Raw genomic sequence first — 20,745 nt, 5'->3', positions numbered from 1 at the left:
AGTTTGGTGGAATTCAAATGTTATGGTATCTTACATTTATTTATGCTTAGCACTACATAATTTATGGGATAACCTACATGAATTATTTTAGTTTTACATTATATCAATATTTTGGAAGTGTGTGTGTATCATTACCTTTATTGCACAAATAAAGAGTTTTAAACTCAATTTGGTTCTTTTATCTTTAAGGATTTATTGATCTTTTGAGTGAGAACTGGTGCTTAAACTCTACAAACAAATTATACACTGAACTAAGGGAGAATGATAACTCTAACATCAATATTTGTGGGATGCAGGTAAAGTAGGATTCAGAGAGAAGTAATATTAGATGGATATATGAGAAAATAAAAAGAGACATCTCAAATAATCTAAAATTTCACCTGAAGGAATTAAATAAAAAGAACTAACAAACACAAAGTAAAAAGAATGATGAAAATAATGAGTACAAATATACCTTGGTAAAATGAAAAGAGAAAAAAGGTAGATAAAATCAAGGGGGAAAATCCCATTTTTTTGTTAAAATGAAAAAAGTTGATGAGACTCTATTAAGAATGAAAAATAAAAAAGACTATATCACTAATATTAGAAATGAAACAAAAGATATCACTATAGGACCTATAAACATCTAAAAGAAAATAAATACTGTGAGCAGTGCTTCTTAGATAGGTTTAACAAATTGTTTAAAATAAACTAATTCCTTAGCACAAACAAATACAACTCACCCAGTGTAAAATCAGTTCTTTGATTTCCCCTATAACTGTTAAGGAAACTGAATTTGTAATGAAAGAACTTTGAAAAAAGAAAGAAAATTTCCAGACCCATGTGGCTTCACTAGATGTCAATCCTGTAGATTCTTTTCCAGAAAATTGATGCAAAAGGAGCATATCATATTTCAGTTTTCAACTTTATATTATTCTAATACTAAAACCAGACAAAGATATGTGGATGCTAACACACAAAGTGAGGGAGGGGAAGAATAGAGGTTCAGTGGATTAGACAGAGGGAAAGAAAGGGAAGGGAGGGGGACAGAAATAGGAAAGAGGGTGGAATGAATCTAACATAACTTTCCTATTTACATGTGTGAATACACCACAGTGAATCTGTACATAATGTACAACTACAATATTGGAATCCTAATTAGAATAAGATATACTCCCTGTTTGTATAAACATGTCAAAATATACTGCCATGTATAACTATAAAGAACAAATTTTTTAAAATAGTGAAAACTACAACCCGATACCAATAATAAATATAGGCAAAAAAATTCTTAATGAAATATTAGAAAACAGAATTCAGCAAAACATAAAAATAATTGTACACCATGAGTGTTTTTATTTTATTCCAAAGATATAAGTATGATTTTTATTTAAATCAATGAAATTAGTTCATAATGAAAAACTAAAAAACTTTCAGAAAACTAGTAATAAAAACTTCTACCTATTTTTATAGAGCCCTGATATTATCTACAGCTCAAAAAGTACTTACTACTGAAGGACTGAATGTTTGCCCCCTAAATTCAAGCAAGGAGGTCTTTTCCTTCCCCTGTTATTCTACATGATTTTGGGGGTATTAGCCAGTGAAATAAATAAGTTATGGAAATAAAAAGGCATAAAGAGCTGAAGACAAAAAATTAAAATGTACAATGTAATTGTCTACTTTAACACACCTCCATATCTAACCATCTCTCTTCATTTCCACTGCTAATTTCCTTCCCCAAGCCACCATCACCTCTTACTTTGGTGAATAACATAACCTCCAAATTGATTCCTCCAATCTCAGCACTGCCACCTCCCACTGATTTCCAAAAGTCTCCTCTCCACATGGAGATCAAATTAGCCATTTTAAACCAAGATAATTATGTGTCCAAAATTATGTCCCGGTGTTCTATGTCCCACAGAATACCTAAGAACTTGCTGTCAAGACATAGTTTGGCACTGGTTTTGTTCTTCCCTCTGTGACCTCACCTACCAATTTTTCCATCCTTATTGGGTTTGAGCAAGAGTGACTTTCTCAGTTCCTGAGCATCTTAAGCAAATTTCACCTCAGGCCTTTGCACATAATGGTACTATCTCCTTTAATACTGTTTATCCAGCTGTACACAGAGATTACTATTTCTCCTCACAATTCAGATTGTGCTCAAATGCTATTTCAAAATGCCTTCTTTTATCCCCATTTTTTTGCTACCCAGTTCTTCTCTCTGGCATTACTTTTGTTTAGATAGTTTCTGCTATTATACTCTCCTACTAGACTGTGAACACCTAGCAGGCACATATTTTTCCTTTCTACCTGTTTTGTTCCATTTTATCTACTCTAATAAAACAGCATGTAGAATATAGGAACCACTTTACAACTATCTAAAACAGTTAACATTTCAAAAGTAGAATGAAAAAGCAATCGCTCATTTCTTCTGGCTTTGATTTCTGTATTTAAGCTCTATTAACTGTTATTCTTCAATTGTCTCTTCTCCAATTCTCCTTAACTCACTCAATTATTTTGTCCTTAACAAAACTATAAAATCTTTAATTTTAATTTTGAATTCACATGTATATTCTTTTCCCTCAAGTTCTTGCTAAAGGGTGTTGAAAACTATCCATCTGAGGACCAGAGCAGAAAAATACTTTCTCAAAGAAAGATAGGATAAATGTATACACTTAGGCAATAATTCCAGCTAGCTGAAGAAAGTGTCCTTCATAGAAATCTGTTAATTAAGACTCAGTACATCAAGTGAAGCATCATAGTTTCAGAAAAATTTATACATAAAGTCTAAGAAAAGCATATAGCAAATAGGACTTATGAAAAAACCTGCATATTCCTTCAAATTTATGGTTTAGTTGGGTGGAAAATTATAAGTTGAATAAAATTTTCCACTAGGGAGGAAAAAAATCAAGAGATACAAAAAAACCCGTGGAAATAAAAACAAATGATGAAATGAGATTTTCAACATAGCAGTCAGAGAAAATTAAAATTGCAATGCCTAAAGAAGGGTTGGCGGGGGAACCAACTTGAAATGATCAAGTCCTTAATTTCAGTGGTTGAAAATGTTCAAGAACTAGACACTCACGAAAATTAGGAACTTATTCTGAAACCTCTAACTGGATATCCTGCTACAGCCCACATCTCCTTTCACAGATTTCAATCTTAACAGAAAATATTCATGATATTTGCTTTTGGAATGAGTGAATCAGAGGCCCAGTTCAGGTTGTTGTGATACATTGTACAGAAAATCAAGGCATTAAAATGTTGAGTGAACATTAACCTCCCTGATGTTCATTTTCCTCCCAGAATATCCAGGACTTCAATGAAAGATTCCTTTGGAAATAAAAAAATAATAATAATCTCAACCGAAAATCCCTATAGATACCAAAATTTGGAAGTTCCTCAGACCACTCAGTCACATCATTACAGTGTTACCAATTGAAGTCTGATTATGTATACATAGATTCGTTTGTGGAGAGCGGTGACAGGCAGTGACAGAGGACGGGAGAGCAGTGACTGAGATTGGGGGGTCTCTGATGACCTCATTGCGTTGGCATGTCTGGTGCCTGGAAATGTGTCCGTGCAAGGTTACACAAGCTTAGCTGTTGTGGCAATGTCCTGAATAAGGAGGCTCTGTACAAGAGTCCTATCTGCTCTGACCTTGGTCTCAGGCACAGGACTCCTGAGAATAGAGGAATTCTTATGCTAGACAACCACAATGTTTACCAGCTCCTCTTCTGTTCCTACCTGCTTTACAGTAACTTTTAACAATGGACTTTCCTGAGAGCTACACAAAGCTCTTATCATTGCACTTTGCAACTGTGGATTGCAAGTACAGTAAAGCTACATAGAAGTCCTAGTTTCTGTAACTTTCCTAAATACAAAGAATAATGCTTGCATAGTCTTTAACCTGATAATGAGACATATATAAATAAAGATCACTGGTATAACTCTTCAGATCTGCATCTCCATCACAAAGCAGAGCCCCACCTGATCCCAACTTAATTTTCAAAATCTGTGTTTGTGAGTCTTTATTTTTCTAATCCCCCTTCACCCTTCATCAGAACCAAGAGCTTGGTCAAGCTCATCTCAGCACACTTCATTTTTTTGCCACACATAAATGATGAAGGAAAAATCACTAGTAAACAAAGGGAAGGAACGATTAAGAAACAGCAACTATGAAGCAAGGAAACAGAATCTAAACAGCAAAGATGTCATACAAATTCCTAGGAAAGGGAAGTATAAAAATTGCAGGGTGATAACTGAGTAACATGTTAAATCTCAGTTAATTCATATTGAAACAGGAGGATGCTTGAATTCAGGAGGGATATTGTCAGATCAAAAAGAAAATGAAAGATCGTGTAATCATATTAAAAACATTATTCAGTGTTTAATTTAAATGAGTCTTATTAGCTTTGCCAATGTAGGGAATGAATTTCATGATATGTATATAGAATATTGGGAAAATTTTAAAATGTATTTGTAAAACTATAGGAAATGCTAAAGATTGTACAAGATGGAGATGTAATTATAGTCATTATTTCATGGGTGAATAATATTTCAAAGTAATAATTGTGTAAATATAAAATTTTAACTCACTAAAAATTTTTAATTATAAACATCTTAGTTGTGACAGTTTTAAAAATATTTCTTTTTTATGATATTAACAGTTTTGAGAAGTGTTGGTCAAGTATTTGTAGGCCATTTCCCTGTTGAGTTGTTTTTCTGATTTTTTTTCAATATAAGAGAGAATATATATTTGGGGCAGCAGGGTCATATAATTGCCAAAGTATTCACTTGTATTCAGAGTATATGAAAACAATATCCCACAGAAACATAGGGTAGTTTTGTATATTTTGATAGTAGTTCCAGGTTAACTATGATCTGTGAGACTGTTGACACTGCCCTTGATCATCTGGCTCAGACAGTTTGTGAGGCTTCTCCTCTGTGAAGTCTTTCTTCTTGCCTTGCCCTACCCTATGTACACTGTGTTCTGGAGAGAAACCACTGTGTACAGACCACATTTAAGGACTGGGAGTGACACCTCACCTCCTTAAGACAGAGTATCTGCAGAACTATTTGGAATTCTTCTGCCACAGGAGTTTCTATTTTCTGTCACTTATTTATCCAAACCATTCTGTACATCAATGAGAACTCACAGATATTTATACATGGAATTAAAATTGAATACAACTTTACTAATTATGTTTTTCAATTGCCAGTGGTTGCTATTTCAGTTAGCTTCTGTGACCCTTTGACATTGACCTCTATTTTTTTTTTTTTAATTTCTTCCTCACATCTTGATCCCTAAAAAATGCTTCAGACTTATCTAGTACATTTTCTTTCCTAGTTCTAACATCAGCTGCTTTTCCTGGGAGCTCTAATTCATTTGATTGTAAAGTTATATTAGAAATCAAGAACTCTGGTGTTTGTGAGCTGAGTATTACCTGTGATGTGCTTGCATCATTTTATACAGCAAGACCACTCAGAGGAAGCACCAGAGCCAGCTACCAGGTGGAGGCAGAGGGGAACCTGTGACCAAGAGCTTTTATTCTTATTTCCATGGGAAGGAATGGAATAGGCAAGCCAAATAGGATTAGCTAGTGTGAATTATTACTGTGTAACTCCATGGTATAGAGACTTTCTGTGGTTGCCTAATGCCTGGCCCTGAAGTGATTAGAGCAGATGACTAGCATCCTAGAATGTAAGCTAGGTGGTTGGGTTGTGGATTTAATCAATTGTCAAGAAAGGGAATTGACCAGCCTCTAGCCATGACATCAAGAGGGTATTTAATTTAATCACCTATGTTATGGGTATCAAATTTTTAGTATCACTCAGTTGAAACAGTATACACACACACACACACACACACACACATATGTGGGGGTTTCAGCCATGTCCTGCGTGGATGGGGGAAGGGTTAATTGCTGGAAGATGGCAATCAATCAATTAATTGGCAATAAACTTATCTAATTAATAACACACAAGAGTCAATACTCTTTTCAAATGGGTGGGGGGAGATGTGACGGATTGAGCTGTACCAGATCTGGCCTCTAACAACAAGGAGTAGCCCATGTCTCCTTTATTTATAGTCACACAGGTAAAGGAGCCCAGACCAGGAGGGACTTCTGTTCATGAGGAACAGGATGGGGTGGAGTTAGGGAAGCCATTTGTTTAGGGAAGTAGCATATCAATCAGAACCTAGGTCACTCCCACACAGGGTCAACTACTTCCTAGACTATCTGGAGCAGTCTATTATGGCTGCCAGTTCCTGGGTGTCAGATCTCTGTATCCCATGGCTCAACCGAATCCGATTCTGCTAGATATGAATGGCTTTCCATATATATATATATATATATATATATATATATATATATATATTCTCATACCTAAAATGTGTGTGTGTATGTATATATATATATATATATGTATTTATATATGTATGTGTATATATGTATATATATGCATATCTCCTACCTATAATAACAATTTCAATAAAAAGGAATTTAATGATTAATATTACAATAATTCTCCTGTAAATCAGCATTATAACAAAGGTGAACATTTAGTAATTTCAGTAAATAAAATATTAGTGATTTCAGAAATGCAAAGATAATTTTGTTTTATTATTAATATTAATATTGATCTGTGATATTAATCTTTTTTGAAAATTATGGTGACATTAGTAAAGGAAATAATAGACACTAATAAAAATATTCAAATATATTTTACCCCCTAATTTGAACAATATTCTAAGACAAAAAAATTTACTCAAATGTTCTTTCTATAATATGCCACGAGGCCTTGTTGAGACAACATTTTCAAACATGATTGATTAGATAATCAAATTTATTGAGTTTTTGTTTCACACAGCCTTTGGGATAGCTGTTTTCTGAATCAATTAGAAGTCCCCTGGCAGAGTTTTCGGTTAGTCAAAAGATAGATTAAACAAAAAGAAATGATAGTACCATTACTATCTTAGTGTCAAAAATTAGGAAACAACTAGGTCTAACGTTGCTCCCTTGTCTAGGTTTCAAACCAGAGAATTTGCTACGAATTGACCTTGGTTAGGTTATTTTTTTATCACTGTGACTCTGTTTACTTTATGGATGCTCATTTGCAAGAATAAAACTATAAAGACTTTAGTATTTTTTTTTCTAATGGCAGGGAAAATAAAAATGAAATTATACAATTTCCAATTCTCTACAAAGCTAGACAGACAATTTTTATGTTTGAAACAGTTCTCACTGTCAATCACCTTTAAATCTGATGCAAAGGATCTGCTACAAACTATACTTTCCTGGAGCTTTTAAGAAATTTTGGTGCCATTTCTTTTTACTATAACTGTAGAAGAAAAGAAAGACCACAATAAGCCTACCAAGGAAAAGCCCAAAGGAAGTGATGCAAGATACATTAGAAGTACTCTAAATATGATCTCTAAGAGAACCTATATATAAGTTTGAGGTCAGTCTTATTACTTTTCAAGACATTGTCTCAAAATAAAAAATAAAAAGTACTGGTGTAAGCACATGAGTGCAAAAATGATGGAGGCAGGGAGCAGATCATCAAGTTTCTCTTTATTTAGCTGCAGGATCAACTGAACAAACACCTGATGTGGTTCATTTTCAGAGGTAAAATGGCTCTGACCAGGAGATTCTGGGTTTTATACACAGCTTTTACAGAGTCAGGTCATGGGTGGAGTTAGTTACTTTTGGTGGGCAGGGGGCAGGGCAAGGTCATGGGAGAATTTTGGTGGCAGGATCATTTAGGGTGGGGCAGGAAGACATGTAGGTAGCCACGTCCCTTTATTCCAGACTCTAAAAGGGTTATAATGAATTGGATCAATATCACATCTGGTTGTTTAATGCTGAGAAGGGACAAAGTAGGGGAACCCCCTTTGAGAATTCTGGGAGAGGACACAGGGATTTCGGTGGTTGGAACTGAAGAGGGGTATATATGGAAGGAGCTTCGGGGTAACCACAGGCAATCTTTCCTCATCGTGGTTTCAGCAACTCTGTGAATGCAGGAGAATGGCTTTGAGATGTTCCTGGGAGTGGGTTTGGGCTAACTGGGTCACTTTACTAAGAAGATAAATAATACTAAATAATATTAAAAATACAGGGAAGAAAAACAATTGTGTGAAGGATGAATATTAAAGGGGAATAACCAGGAGGACCACCAGGAATCAGGCGGTTCTTGCCTTCTTGTTTTCAGGTCCAGTGTTGCTGTTAAAGATGATATGTAGGAAACATAGAGAAGAAAGATATTTGGGTGTGGGTCTGTTCAATGAATGTCCCTTGAAGCTAGAAATTCCAATCTAGGTCTAGTGTTTGAGGAGGAGAAAGGTGAAGGGGGATTACTCTATTATCTGGGTAAGGATGAAAGGAGAATCTGCTGTAGCTTTTCCTTGAATTATAGCATAACCTGCAAGGTAAGGGGACTGTTTCTGGGAACTCCCATCTATGGAGTCAGGGGAGTCAGGTAATTGCTGATCTGTTGAGAAAATGGAGTCATCAAAAAGTCCAGGATGTCAGGATGTCAGGACAAGAGTGAGAAATTACAGGGGCAGAGGACATTTTTTTGTTGTTTTTGTTGGGAGAAGAGTTACAGGGTTTAATGAAGAGTCTTGCTGGAAGGTAGTTAGGGAATTCAGGAGTTATGGATGCAATAATTAGACTCTGGTTGGGGGAAGGGAGAGAAATGAATGATTGAGAAGATCTGAGAGAGAGAGTGTGTTATAAGAATGGTAATGGGGGTAATGGGCTGATATAGTGCAGATTTTCTGGCTTCAGGGAATAAGGAGTGCTGCTGACACTAAAACTTTGAGGCATTGGGGCCAGCCTTGATAAATTAAGTCTAATTGTTTAGATAGGAATGCAATGGGGTGGGGGTATCCCCTGACTTCTGGGAAAGAACTCCCAAGGCTTGTCCATGATCTGAGTGGAGTGACAGGAAAAAAGGACTTATTAGGGATTGATAAACAAAGAGTTGAAGATTTTAGGAGATAATTCTGAAGGGTAGAAATGGTAGAGGAAAAGGAATGGGGAGATGGAAGGGAATTTGAAAAAGATTCCTTTTGGAGGCCTCATAGAGAGATTTGGCCATGAGGGAGAATTTTGGTATCCAGATACAAAAATAGTTAAAAAGGCCTAAGAGGGACAGCATGTCCCTTTTGGTGGATGTTAGGGGAATGTCCTTTAAAGACTAGAGTCTCTCTGGGAGGATGGCATGGGAAGTGGGGGTTAACAGGATACCTAAATATTATACCTGAGGGTAGCAGAGGTGGGCCTTTGATTGAGAAGGCCAGGGAGTTAAGGAGGGTGGTAGTGAGACATGTGGGATATCCTGGTAAAGGGCTATAGAGTAGGAGGTCATCTACATACTGTATAAGGTGACTAGGGGATAAATTTAGGGTAGCCAGGTTGCTTTGGAGAGTCTGGCTAAAGTAGTGGGTGCTACCTGGAAAGCCTTGTGGAGAACAGTCCAGATGAACTGCTGTGAGTAGTTAGTGTCTGGGTCCGTCCAGGTAAAGGCAAAAAGTGGATGAGAGGCAGGAGGAATAGAAAAGAAGGTGTCTTTCAGGCCTATAGCTGAGAAATGTGTGGTAGAGGCTGGGATACAAGATATAGGGTGTGTGGAAACAACTGCCTCGTTGAGTTTTCTGAGGTCCTGTACTGGTCTGAATCGGCCATTGAATTTCTTTACTCAGAGAATGGGGGAGTTGAGGCAAGTGGGTTGGTATGAGGAGTTGGGCCTCTAATAAATGGGACTTAATGGGCTTTAAACCTTTGAGGGTTAAGAGGGTTAAAGGATATTGGGGAAGGGTTGCATACCGGATGGGGGTCTCTTAGTTGAATATGAACCGGGGAATGGTGTCTTGCTATTTTAAGTTGAGAAGTATCCCAGACTGTGGGGTTAATCCTAGCAAGCAAAGGATAATCAGGAGGCTTAAGGGATATGGAACCAAGTCCAGACTAGAATGAATTAAAAATATGGTAGTGGACTTTGAAGGGGAAATGATAATGGAACCTTTTAATTTGTGGAGATCTTGCCCCAATAAGGGGATGGGGCATTTTGGTATAACTATAAAGAAATGGGATAATGAAAGGGATCCAAATGTGCCAAAAGGGGCGGGTATCTGCAGTGGATATGTTGCGGCCCCCAAGACTCCCATAATTGGGGTATTTGATTTAAAAGTATATACATGCCATTTAGTCAAAAGCGAAAGAACTGTTCCTCTGTCGACCACAAATGAAACTGCTTGACTGTCCACCATCCATCCCTATAACCAGGGGCTCCTTGGATGTGCCACCAGAGGTGGTAGGGTAATGGAGCCTGGGCCCCCTCATTCCAACATCTGGGTGAATGGGACTTAGGAATTGGGTGGCTTTACTGGGGAGAGGGGTGTCTTTTCCTGGGGACAATTCGTCTTCCAGTGTCCCCATTGTTCGCAGTTGGGACAAGGCTTGAAGGGGGACCTCAGAGTAGGGCAGTCTTTTACCCAGTGTCCATTTTGCCCTCATTGGAAGCAGGACCCAGGAGTTACATTACAGGGTCGGGTGGGGACATGAGTCCTGGGTGATTTCCTTGGGCTTTGGATGGCAAAGGCCAGGAGCTGATATTTAACTTTAAGGTATTGCTCTTTCTCCTTTGTGGTCTCATCTTCCCAGTTGTTAAAAACTTTGAAAGCTGTATCTAAAAATAACTGCTGAGGAGACTTAAGACCCTTCTTTAACTGTCTGAGTTTCTTGTGGATGTCAGGTGCAGACCCACTGAAGTTAAAATGAAGAAAGTGATTGCCATCAGGACTGTTGACATCTGAATTTGTAAGGTGATGGCCTCAATAAGTCAGGCCAAAAATAGGGTGGGATTTTCATCAGGTACCTGGGTAGGTTCATCATTAGGGTGGAAGTTAGTGTATAATATCTGTTTGCCCAAGTGAGGTGATACACCTGAGTCAGATGAGTAAACTCCTTCCTATATTTGGCAGGATTTTAAAAAAAATGAGCCTTGTCTGTCTTCTATTTGGGACATATGTCATGGAGAAATGGATATGAACTCAGAGGTTCCCTTCAGCTCCTGCCACCTCGCTGAGAGGAAACACATATTTTACTGGCAGTGTTTTTGACTGTTTGTGTGGAAGGGATAGAAGGGGAGAGGGGGAACTCGTGTGTGGGATCTGAGGAGGGGGATCTGGTAGGGGGGCAGTGGACTCTGTGGGGAGGAGTCAGGTATGGGAGCAGTGAGATTATGTGGAAGGAAACTGGATGGGGGAGCAGTATAATTCTGGGGAGAGGGGGTCTGATATGGGGCCTTGGGATCCTGGGATTTGTAAGGAGGGGTTCATTTGCCATTTCTGGGACTGTAAATGAGGAAGAAAGTTGTGAGTTCATAATTAGTAATTGCAAAGCGGAACAATGTTGGCATTGAGAAGGGTTTGAACAAAGAAAAAAGAAGGCCTGGAGTTAGTGAAGTTCCAACCACTTGCCATTTTGTGTTAGGTATTTTTCCAAAGTCTGGATAATTTCTTTACCAAGAGTTCCATATTTGGACCATGGGTGCTAGCTATCTAATTATATTGTGGCCAAATTTGAGTGCTGAGCCTAATGAGGCATTTAATTTTGAAGTCAATTGGGGAGTAGAGGGTCTTAAAATTGGTAAAGAGACAGCCCAAGGGGATGTCTCTGGATTCTGACTGGGTAACTCCCATATTTGAAGAGGCTCAGGCTTGATGGAAATGACAGCTGAGAGCAAAGTGTCCTCTGCACTCTTAAGTTACAGGTATGCCAGTCACTGGACTAAACTTTTCCCACAGAGTACTAGGGAAATGTCTTTACCCCAATCTCAATGGTTGGGGACCCTGGGTCCCAGCTAGTCAAAGGCAGGTACCTGTCTTCTAGAGACCAGAGGGATGGATAGGTACCTATCTGCTGGAGACCAGACAGACGGAGACGGAAGTGACGATTTGAGAACAGAGCATCTTGTAGGCTCACTCACCACAAGTGTGCCAATCAGTGGACTAGACATTTCCCACTGGGGATTGGGGAAACGTCTTTACCCCAATCTCAGTGATGGGGGACTCCGGGGTTCCTGACTGACTAAAGGGTGGGTTCCGCTGGAGACCAGATGGACGAATGGAGTCTTACCTCTCCAGAGATGAGGCCAGTAGTGGGTGCAGAAACAAAATGGCAAGGAAGTCCCTGATCCATGAAGTTTTCCTGGGTGTGTTGGGGAAGGGAAGGTTGGGAGGAGAGGAAGTAGAAATAGGACTCCTTCAATGCCAACAAGGGGTTCGGTACAAATCCTTTAAGGGTCCACATGACATCTTAGCTAAAGTGGACAGCAGAGGGCATGAAGGACCTACAGTTCTACAGGGTGGGGAAACAGTCAGTTTGGGGATTCAGTTGGAGCTCATTTGGTGGCTGGGGGGACCCCCAACTTTCAGAAAGCAATGGAAGTTCCAGATGTTCAACAGTCATTTCCAGGCCTCATGAGTCATTTAACTTTGTGGGGAGACAGAAACTGTGTAAACCAATCAGATGTCTCTAACAAATACATTTATGATTAATTCCATATCAGACAAGGATATTAAACAGTATTTACCTCTTCCTTGTTGAGGAAAAATCCTAGAAACAATGTATATATACATTTACATTTTCATTTGTGTATGCCATGTAAACTGAACCTTTTAAACCATGTGAATTAAAGGTACTTGGATCCATATTTTTGAAGTTTTAATTTATGAGCTCATTCATTTATATGACAATTTTGATACACACACACATGTAGATAGGACAATACACCAGTCTCCATATACAGAGAACAAAGAAAGGAAAACCTTATAACATTTAAAACCTATTAGATTGAGAGCTAACAAGCAGAGTGTAAAACAACTACAGTTGTATAAAATAGGTCTGATCAGGAAAACATATTAACCTAGGTGAGCCAGTTCAAAATCATGAGTTAAAAAAAAGAGAGAGAGAATTAAAAAAAAAAAAAAAAGTCCTAGGAAAAATGATATGGTCGATAATCATTTCACTAAAGCAGCATGAGAGAGTGAGAAAGAAAGAGAGCCCCGAAATCATTTTTCTCCCTGTGTTGCAGCCAGGGAGAAGTTAAACTGAATTTTTCCGGCTAATTGTGCCTTTAAAAGTTTTTTTTCAGAAGGGAAACATTCGCCTGCTGCTTTGAGCAGAAGCCTAGTTGGGAGAAAACAGGTTGTAAAGTCATCTGGGGGTGGGTGCTCCTGAGAGAAACAAAAAGACATGAGTACTGAAATGAGATTAATATAAAATAAATTGCCAGAGTTCTCCCACAGAAAAGAAATGACAGCAAGTCAGGGCAGACATTCCCAACACCTGGGTGAAGCAGGAATCTGATCCACCTTTTTTGATGCAAGATGGCGGATGATGCTGTATTGCCTCATGAGTCACAATGATGGTATGAATCCTGGGGTGCAGTCTTGTGTATGTGCTTCTTCCCATGGTATGAGCCCTATCCCTTTGAGGTGGGCTTGTGTGTGGGTGGTGGAGATGATCAGAGCAGCCTGAGCTATGTGACTGTGGTTGTAACCAGGGCCTTTTGGGGAGGAGGCAAGCTGAGGAGGAAGGAGGTGAAGGTTGGAGAAGACCTATTTCCCTGTGGCATCTGTAGGCAGAAGGTGGCCTCTGATTCAGAGGTCTCATGGAGAAAGAGAAAATATACTGGCAGTTCATTGTAACCAAGAGGGGTAAAAGGAACCCCCAAAACATCCCATTTCCCAGTCAGGGAACCAAAAATGTAAGCACATGAGCACACAAATGACAGAGGTAGGGACAGATCTGGGATCAGCAAGTTTTTCTTTATTCGGTAGCAGGGTCAGTTGGACAAACACCTGATATGGCTCATTTTGGGGGTAAAATGGCTGCTGACCAGGAGTTTCTGGACTTTATTTACAGTTTTTGCAGAGCCAGGCCATGGGTGCAGTTAGTGACTTTTGGTGAACCCTTTTGGTGGGCAGGAGGCAGGGCCAGATCATGCGAGAGTTTTGGTGGCAGGATCATTTAGGTTGGGGTGGGAAGACAGGTAGGTAACTGTGTCCTTCAACTGGGATGTAGCTCATTGGTAAATCACTACTCAGTTCAATCCCTAGTACTGAAAAAAGAAGGAAGGAAGGAAACAAAAGAGAATAGAGTGCAAACTTGTTCAGAGGAATAGAAAACCTGATCCTAAGATTCATATGGAAATGCAAGGAATTTTTTAATAGCCAAAACGATCTTTAAAAAGTAGAAAAGATTGGAGGGTTAACACTTTCTGATTTCAAAACTTTATGAATATACAGTAATCTAGACATAACTATGGACAAAAGAATAGGCATATAGGTTTATGAAATAGATTTGAGAGTCCAGAAATAAACTCTTATTTACAGTAAGTTGAGTTTAGCAAGACTGCCAAGACCAAAAGGGAAATAATCTTCTTAGAAAATGGTGCTGGGACAACTGGATATCCACATGCAAAATAATGAATTCAAATATCTTCTTCATACCATATACAGAAATCAATTCAAACTGAAATAACTATTTAAACATAAAAGCTAAAACTACAAAAGTCTTTGAAGAAAACACAGATATAAAACACCATGACAATGGATTAGATGATTGTTTTACAAATGTTACACCAAAAGTGCAAGAAAGAAAAATTATTTGAACTATACTTCTCCCCGGGAATAAAAAACTCTTTATCTTCAAAGGATACTCAATAAAGTGAAAATATGGGAAACAAAATGGTTACCTAGTATATGTAACAAACTCTTGCAACTCAGTAATAAAATGGGTCAAAAAAAAATGGCCAAATGAATAGAAAGTTCTTTAAGAAAATATATATATCCAGTGAGCAAATGAAAAATGCCACCAAGGAAATGAAATGCAAGTCAAAACCACAATGAGATTTTATTTTATCACCATTAAAATGGCTATAATCAAAAAGCCAGATAATAACATGCATTACTGAGGTTGTGTTCAAATCGGTTCCCATTTTGCTGGTAGGAAATAGTAATGGCGTCACTGCTTTGGAAAACAGGCTGGCAGTTTCCAATCCTACTTGTTAAATGTCAAAGAGAAACCAACACATATCTTCATACAAAAACTTGCACATAGATGTTTACAGCAGCATTGTTTATAATAACCAAATACACAACTAAACTGTGTATCATTGGAGTAATGGATATATAAACTATGATTTACCTATGCAGTTGAGTGTTATTTTGCAATTGAAAAACAATGAAGTATTTACACAGGCTACCATATGGATGATCTTTAAAACATTGTGATAAAAAGTCAGACAATAAGGACCACAAATTGTATGATTCCATTTATGTAAATGTCCACAGTATGCAAATCTAGAGAGATAGAAATTTAATTAGTTGATGCCTAAGTCTGGGATAAGGAATGGGAATTGAGGGGTATCTGGCTATTTGTAGAGGAATGATACAAAATCTTCAAATTACTTGTGATGAATGTGTATTTCTGTAACTATACTAGAAGCCATTGTATTATACACTTTAAACGACAAATTTCATGACATGCACATTATATCTCAAAAAAGCAGTTTTAGGAAAGAAAAAAAGCTGTATATATTCACATATGTATAAACATTTCTGTAAGTAACCATCCATATTTATATTAAGTAAAACATGAGTTTATATAGATGTCTCTATCTTCCTTTACCCCATCTAGCTTCCTATCCTTGCTTATCAATAAACTCATTCCATCACTGAGAAATACAATTTCCCTCACATCATTCATTTACCAAATTGACTCATTTCATTACACATGTACAGTAATATTAAAATGACTAACCAAAACCTTGATGTGACACACCTTTATCACCTTAAACATAGTATCATGTACTTAGAGTTCCATGAAAATAGAAATAAATATTTGTAATGCATAATAGAAATAAATATTTGTAATGCATTTAGATAATTTAGTTGCAGTCTACATTCCTTGTTTGGATCCCTCAACTTCCTAAATGATTTAAAAAATACATTAAGATTTACTCTTTGTGCTCTAAAGTTCTATAGCTTTTAACAAATTCAGGTGCCTATATCATGGTATCACATAGAACAGTTCCATTGCTGTACATATCTCCTATGTCTCACCTACTCAACCTTTCCTCCTTCCCCTGAACCACCTGTCCTTTCATAGTCTCCAGTTTTCAGAATATCACATAAAAGGAATCTGAGTACGTGGTCTTTTCAAACTGTCTTCTTTCTCTGAGCCATATGCATTTGAGGTTTCTTTCTCTTTTCACAGCTTCCAGAGCAGACTCCAATAACCACCATTCCTCATTAGAGTGATACATTTTTTACAATTTACAAACCTACATTGACACATTATATCCATGCTTTTTAGCAGCTACCAATATAAAAGGCATTTCTGTGTTAATAAAACAAACTGTTGTATAATATTTCATTATACAGTTATTCCACAGTTTATTTGTCCATTCACTATCGAAGAACATCTTAGTTGGTCACTCATGACTTTTGTCTATAATGAATACAACTGCTATAAATATTTGCAGGGATTTTTATTGTAAACACATTTTCAAGTCAGTTGGGTAAGTAAGACTACAATTCTTGGATCATATAAAACTAGGTTTGGCTCTGGAAGAAACTCTCGAACTCTGGAAAAATGTTTGGCTATCTCTTTTTTCATTTAATATAAGATTATTTAACTTTGATTTAGACCCTGTGGTAAAGGCTCTGGATAGAAAGTTAAGAAGGACACAGATTCCTCCCTTAGAAACCTGTAGTGGATGCTGGAGAGGATGTGGAGAAAAAGGAATACTTTAACATGGTTGGTGGGATTGTAAATTAGTATAACCACTATGGGAATCAGTATGGAGGTTCTTCGAAAGACTAGGCATGGAACCACTTATAACCCAGTTACACCACTCCTCGGTATTTATCCTTAAGAATTAAAGCCATCATACTCCAGTGATGCATGCATACCTATGTTTATAACAATACAATTCACAGTAGCCAAACTGTGGAACCAGCCTAGGTTTCCATCAACAGTTGAATGGATAAACACAATGTTTTATTCAGTCATAAAGAAAAATAAAATTATGTAATTTGCACATAAATGGATGGAAATAGAGACCATTATGTTAAGTGAAACATAATATATGTTAAGTCAAACTCAGGTCAAGAGTCATGTTTTCACTCATGTGGAAATTAGAGAGGGAAAAGGAAAAGAAAGGTGGGGACAGATCTCAAGAAAATTAAAAGGAGATTAGTAGAGGAAAGTGACCAGAGAGTGGGAGGAAGGAAGTGCTGGGGAGTGATATTGGCCAAATTCTATTGTTATAGTGTGTGCATGTACTTGTATGTTATGACAAATCCCATCATTATATATAACTATAATGCACCAATAAAAAATATGGGAAAAAAAGAAACCTACAGTGGAAAAAAATTTATATACATATATAAATATATATCTTTTAAAATAAATAATTGCGAGTGCTATGAGAGCTATAGTTACATGTGTAGGTATTTACTAATTAGAAACTATTGTCTTTATTGCTTTTTCTTTTACAAATTTATCCATTCTTCCTTTGTTGTCAAGGGAGCTAAAAGCATTTCCTATCTCTTAAGCTATAACTTCCTTGTTTCTTTCACACAACATCAATACAATTTTCTAATTGATATTCTTGCTAGTATTGCATTTCCACTTCTTCCTAACCTTCTCAAATCCTTATCTCAAGGATTTCTGAACCTGTGATATTTGATGGCATTTGTTTTGTAGAATGTATATTTTTCATTTCAGATGGTTCATACAGTCTATTTGTGTGTGCACATGTATTATGTTGTGTGAAACATAATATTCCTTAAAGCAGGTGTGATAATTTTCTCTATAAAGCACATTATGTATTTAAAACAAACTTTCTTAGCACACTGATGCTAATTAATTGTGTATGCAGTAAGTCTTAAAACCCCATATTATTATTCTTTACTTCCTTGTAAGGAATAGGAAGATAAATTTAAGAAGGTATTTTATGTATGTGATTTCATAGGAGCACCAGTTTGGATTTTTGTGTTTTAAAAAATAAAATAAAATAAAATAACAGTATCAGTTCTTTCTCACCAGGCAATGATATTTAGGACACTCAAGATGTGACTAAAAACACTTCATGCCAGTTTCTGGTATTCTCTGATTCATGAGAATAAATCATGAATGTATTGTTGACACAATTCATTAACATTGCCTATTTCTGTTTTTAAATCTTTTGGGGGACAGGAGGGAAGAACCCCATATGGAGAGGTGGAAAGAGAGTGACAGGGCTGACACAAATATAAACAACTGGCAATATCAGCAAGGAGCCAAATTGAGGAGTTATTTCCCTTCTGATGCTTCCTGCTGCCTGCAGTGACCAATTTAAAAATTTGCTTTTAAAACACAAGGTAATTTGGCCAGGTGCCCTAGTGCACGCCTGTAATCCCAGTGGCTGGGGTGGCTGAGGCAGAGGGATCACCAGTTCAAAGCCAGCCTCAGAAATTTAGGGAGGTCCTATCTTAAAAAAAAAAAATGAGCCAAGGATGTAATTTGGTGGTTAAGCGCCCCTGGGTTGGATCTCCTGTACCAAACAAAACAAAACAACCCACAGAAGGTAATGTGTTTGGTCCAATGTATCCAAATTTCTTAAAAATAGCTGCTGAAGCAACCCTCAGCAGTGCAGACTGGAGTGCACGTGCGCGTGTATGCGGGTGTTTAACATCATGAAAATAATGCTGTTACTGAGGTTTTTGGGCAGTTTCTGCTGACTGTGGGAACTCCTCTCCACATCAGCAATTTTGTATTTGATTTGGAACTTGTTCTAAATATTCACCACCAAAGATTGGAAGGCAGACTTGGAGAGAATGAGTAAAGACATTCCAGAGACCTTTGAAAATCGCAATGTGTTTGTTGCTTCTACCAAAGGAAAAGAGCATTTCGATGCACACTGAGCAACTGAACCAAGATTACTGTCCAAGTTGCTCTCGTGGCTGAGACTACTTTGCAAGATTCCTAGAAATTTTAGTTGATGGAGTTTGCTGATTAAAATATCTTTTATCTGACAGCAGTTTTAAGACAATTGACATAGGTTGTCCCCTCTGACTGCCTCAGTTGGTTTTGCAAATATTTTAGGGAATCAAGTATAGATAAGAATTAAGTTTAGAAAATGATTAAGGATATTGTTTGTGACATCATGAACTTTAGTTCGGCTTGATGGGCAGTTTTGTGAAGGCAGTTTGCTTGTTTTATAAGTATAAATATCACTGTTTAATTACCTATTTTTATCTGAGTCCTCCAGTGTTTGAGCTATTCTATGCTGTAAGGTGAATAAATATTAATTTTATATTTAAGTGACTATTCCTGTTTAGAATAACAGATTTGGTGTGTACATCTTAATATTCATTAAATTTCTACTAGCTACAATGTTACATCACAAATATTAATCCTTAAAGTTGTTATTCTTTATTTATTAGCAGTTTGCAGATTTGGAAACAATGGCTCACAGAACTGAAGTAATTTGCTAAACATGTTAAATTGTGGATATGTGAGTCATTAATAGGTTCTGATTTCAATTTTAATGTTGTTTGCTTTGTTCAATATCCCTTTAATAAATCTTTTAATGGAAAATAATAAAAAATTAATCAATTTTAACAGATTTTTCCTGCTCAACTAAAGGGCACACATTACTAATAAATTCTCAGTTCAAATTAGGTTTTATGTATGTATGTTACATGTAATTACTTCTGTTTTGCATTGGTACATGCAGACATCTTTATATACATAGGCTTTGCAATGTAAATTCTAAAACACTTCAGTTTCTCATATATGAGGTGACACTGGTGGTGAGTAATGTAGCAGCAGGCTTTTAAATTTAAAAAAATAGAGTCTGTAGTATCATTTAATATGAATACTATATTTTTTATTTCAAGTTCACATAAATTGTAATACACATGTAACTTATCAGTATGCATAAAATTTTAATGTTCATTTGAAAAATTTTAATGTCCTTACAAGAGTCGTAAAATTGAGTAAAATAAATATTTTAAAAATTAATTAAATTACTTAGCACTTTGCCCAAAGGAATAAAATTTATATTACTGAGTGCTACTCATGTGCACTTATAATTTTTAATAAATTTATACTAATCTCCACTAAAAGATTCCATTTTTAATTCAAAATAAATAATATGATAATATTTCTTAATTTATGATATAGTGATCTTGTTCTTTAAGTGTGCTTATGTTTTATTTATAAAAACTAAATATTTGAAAAAAATAAAGAAAGTAGCTTTGCACCCCAATGATGAGTTTTCATCCTATCTAAAAATGTTTAGCAAGAACCACTGGAAGCACACTATTTTCAAAAATTTTCTTTTAATTCTTTTTCAATAATATGTGGTTTGCATAGCCCCCACAGAATAAGAGAGTGAGGGAAAGAATTCATCCATAAGAAAGAAAACAAAGTTTATATTTGAAATATAAAATGTAGCCAAGTAAACTGGGCATTTGTGGAAATATAGGGTTCAGATTAAAAAAAAAAAAAATCTATCCTAAATGCTGAAGGAGAAGGATAGATTCATGAAATGGCTATGCAGTGGGGCAGGTTCAAGAAGACTGATGTGAATAGATCAGGTTAAAAGATTTCACCTTTCAGCATTCCTCCAGAGCATGCATTACGTAGAGATGATAGCCTTGAAACAGAGCAGTATTGATTTTTTAATTGAAAATTACAG

At 36.7% G+C, this 20,745-nt stretch overlaps 1 protein-coding gene across 1 annotated transcript in view; it reads left to right on the top strand.

The window, feature by feature from the left end:
- The window catches only part of Sntg1 (syntrophin gamma 1), an 863,431-nt gene that overhangs the window by 530,281 nt on the left and 312,405 nt on the right, over positions 1-20,745 (top strand).

Source organism: Sciurus carolinensis, chromosome 1 (assembly GCF_902686445.1).
Source record: "Sciurus carolinensis chromosome 1, mSciCar1.2, whole genome shotgun sequence".
Lineage (NCBI taxonomy): Eukaryota > Metazoa > Chordata > Mammalia > Rodentia > Sciuridae > Sciurus > Sciurus carolinensis.
This window is presented reverse-complemented; position numbering and strand designations above follow the sequence as displayed.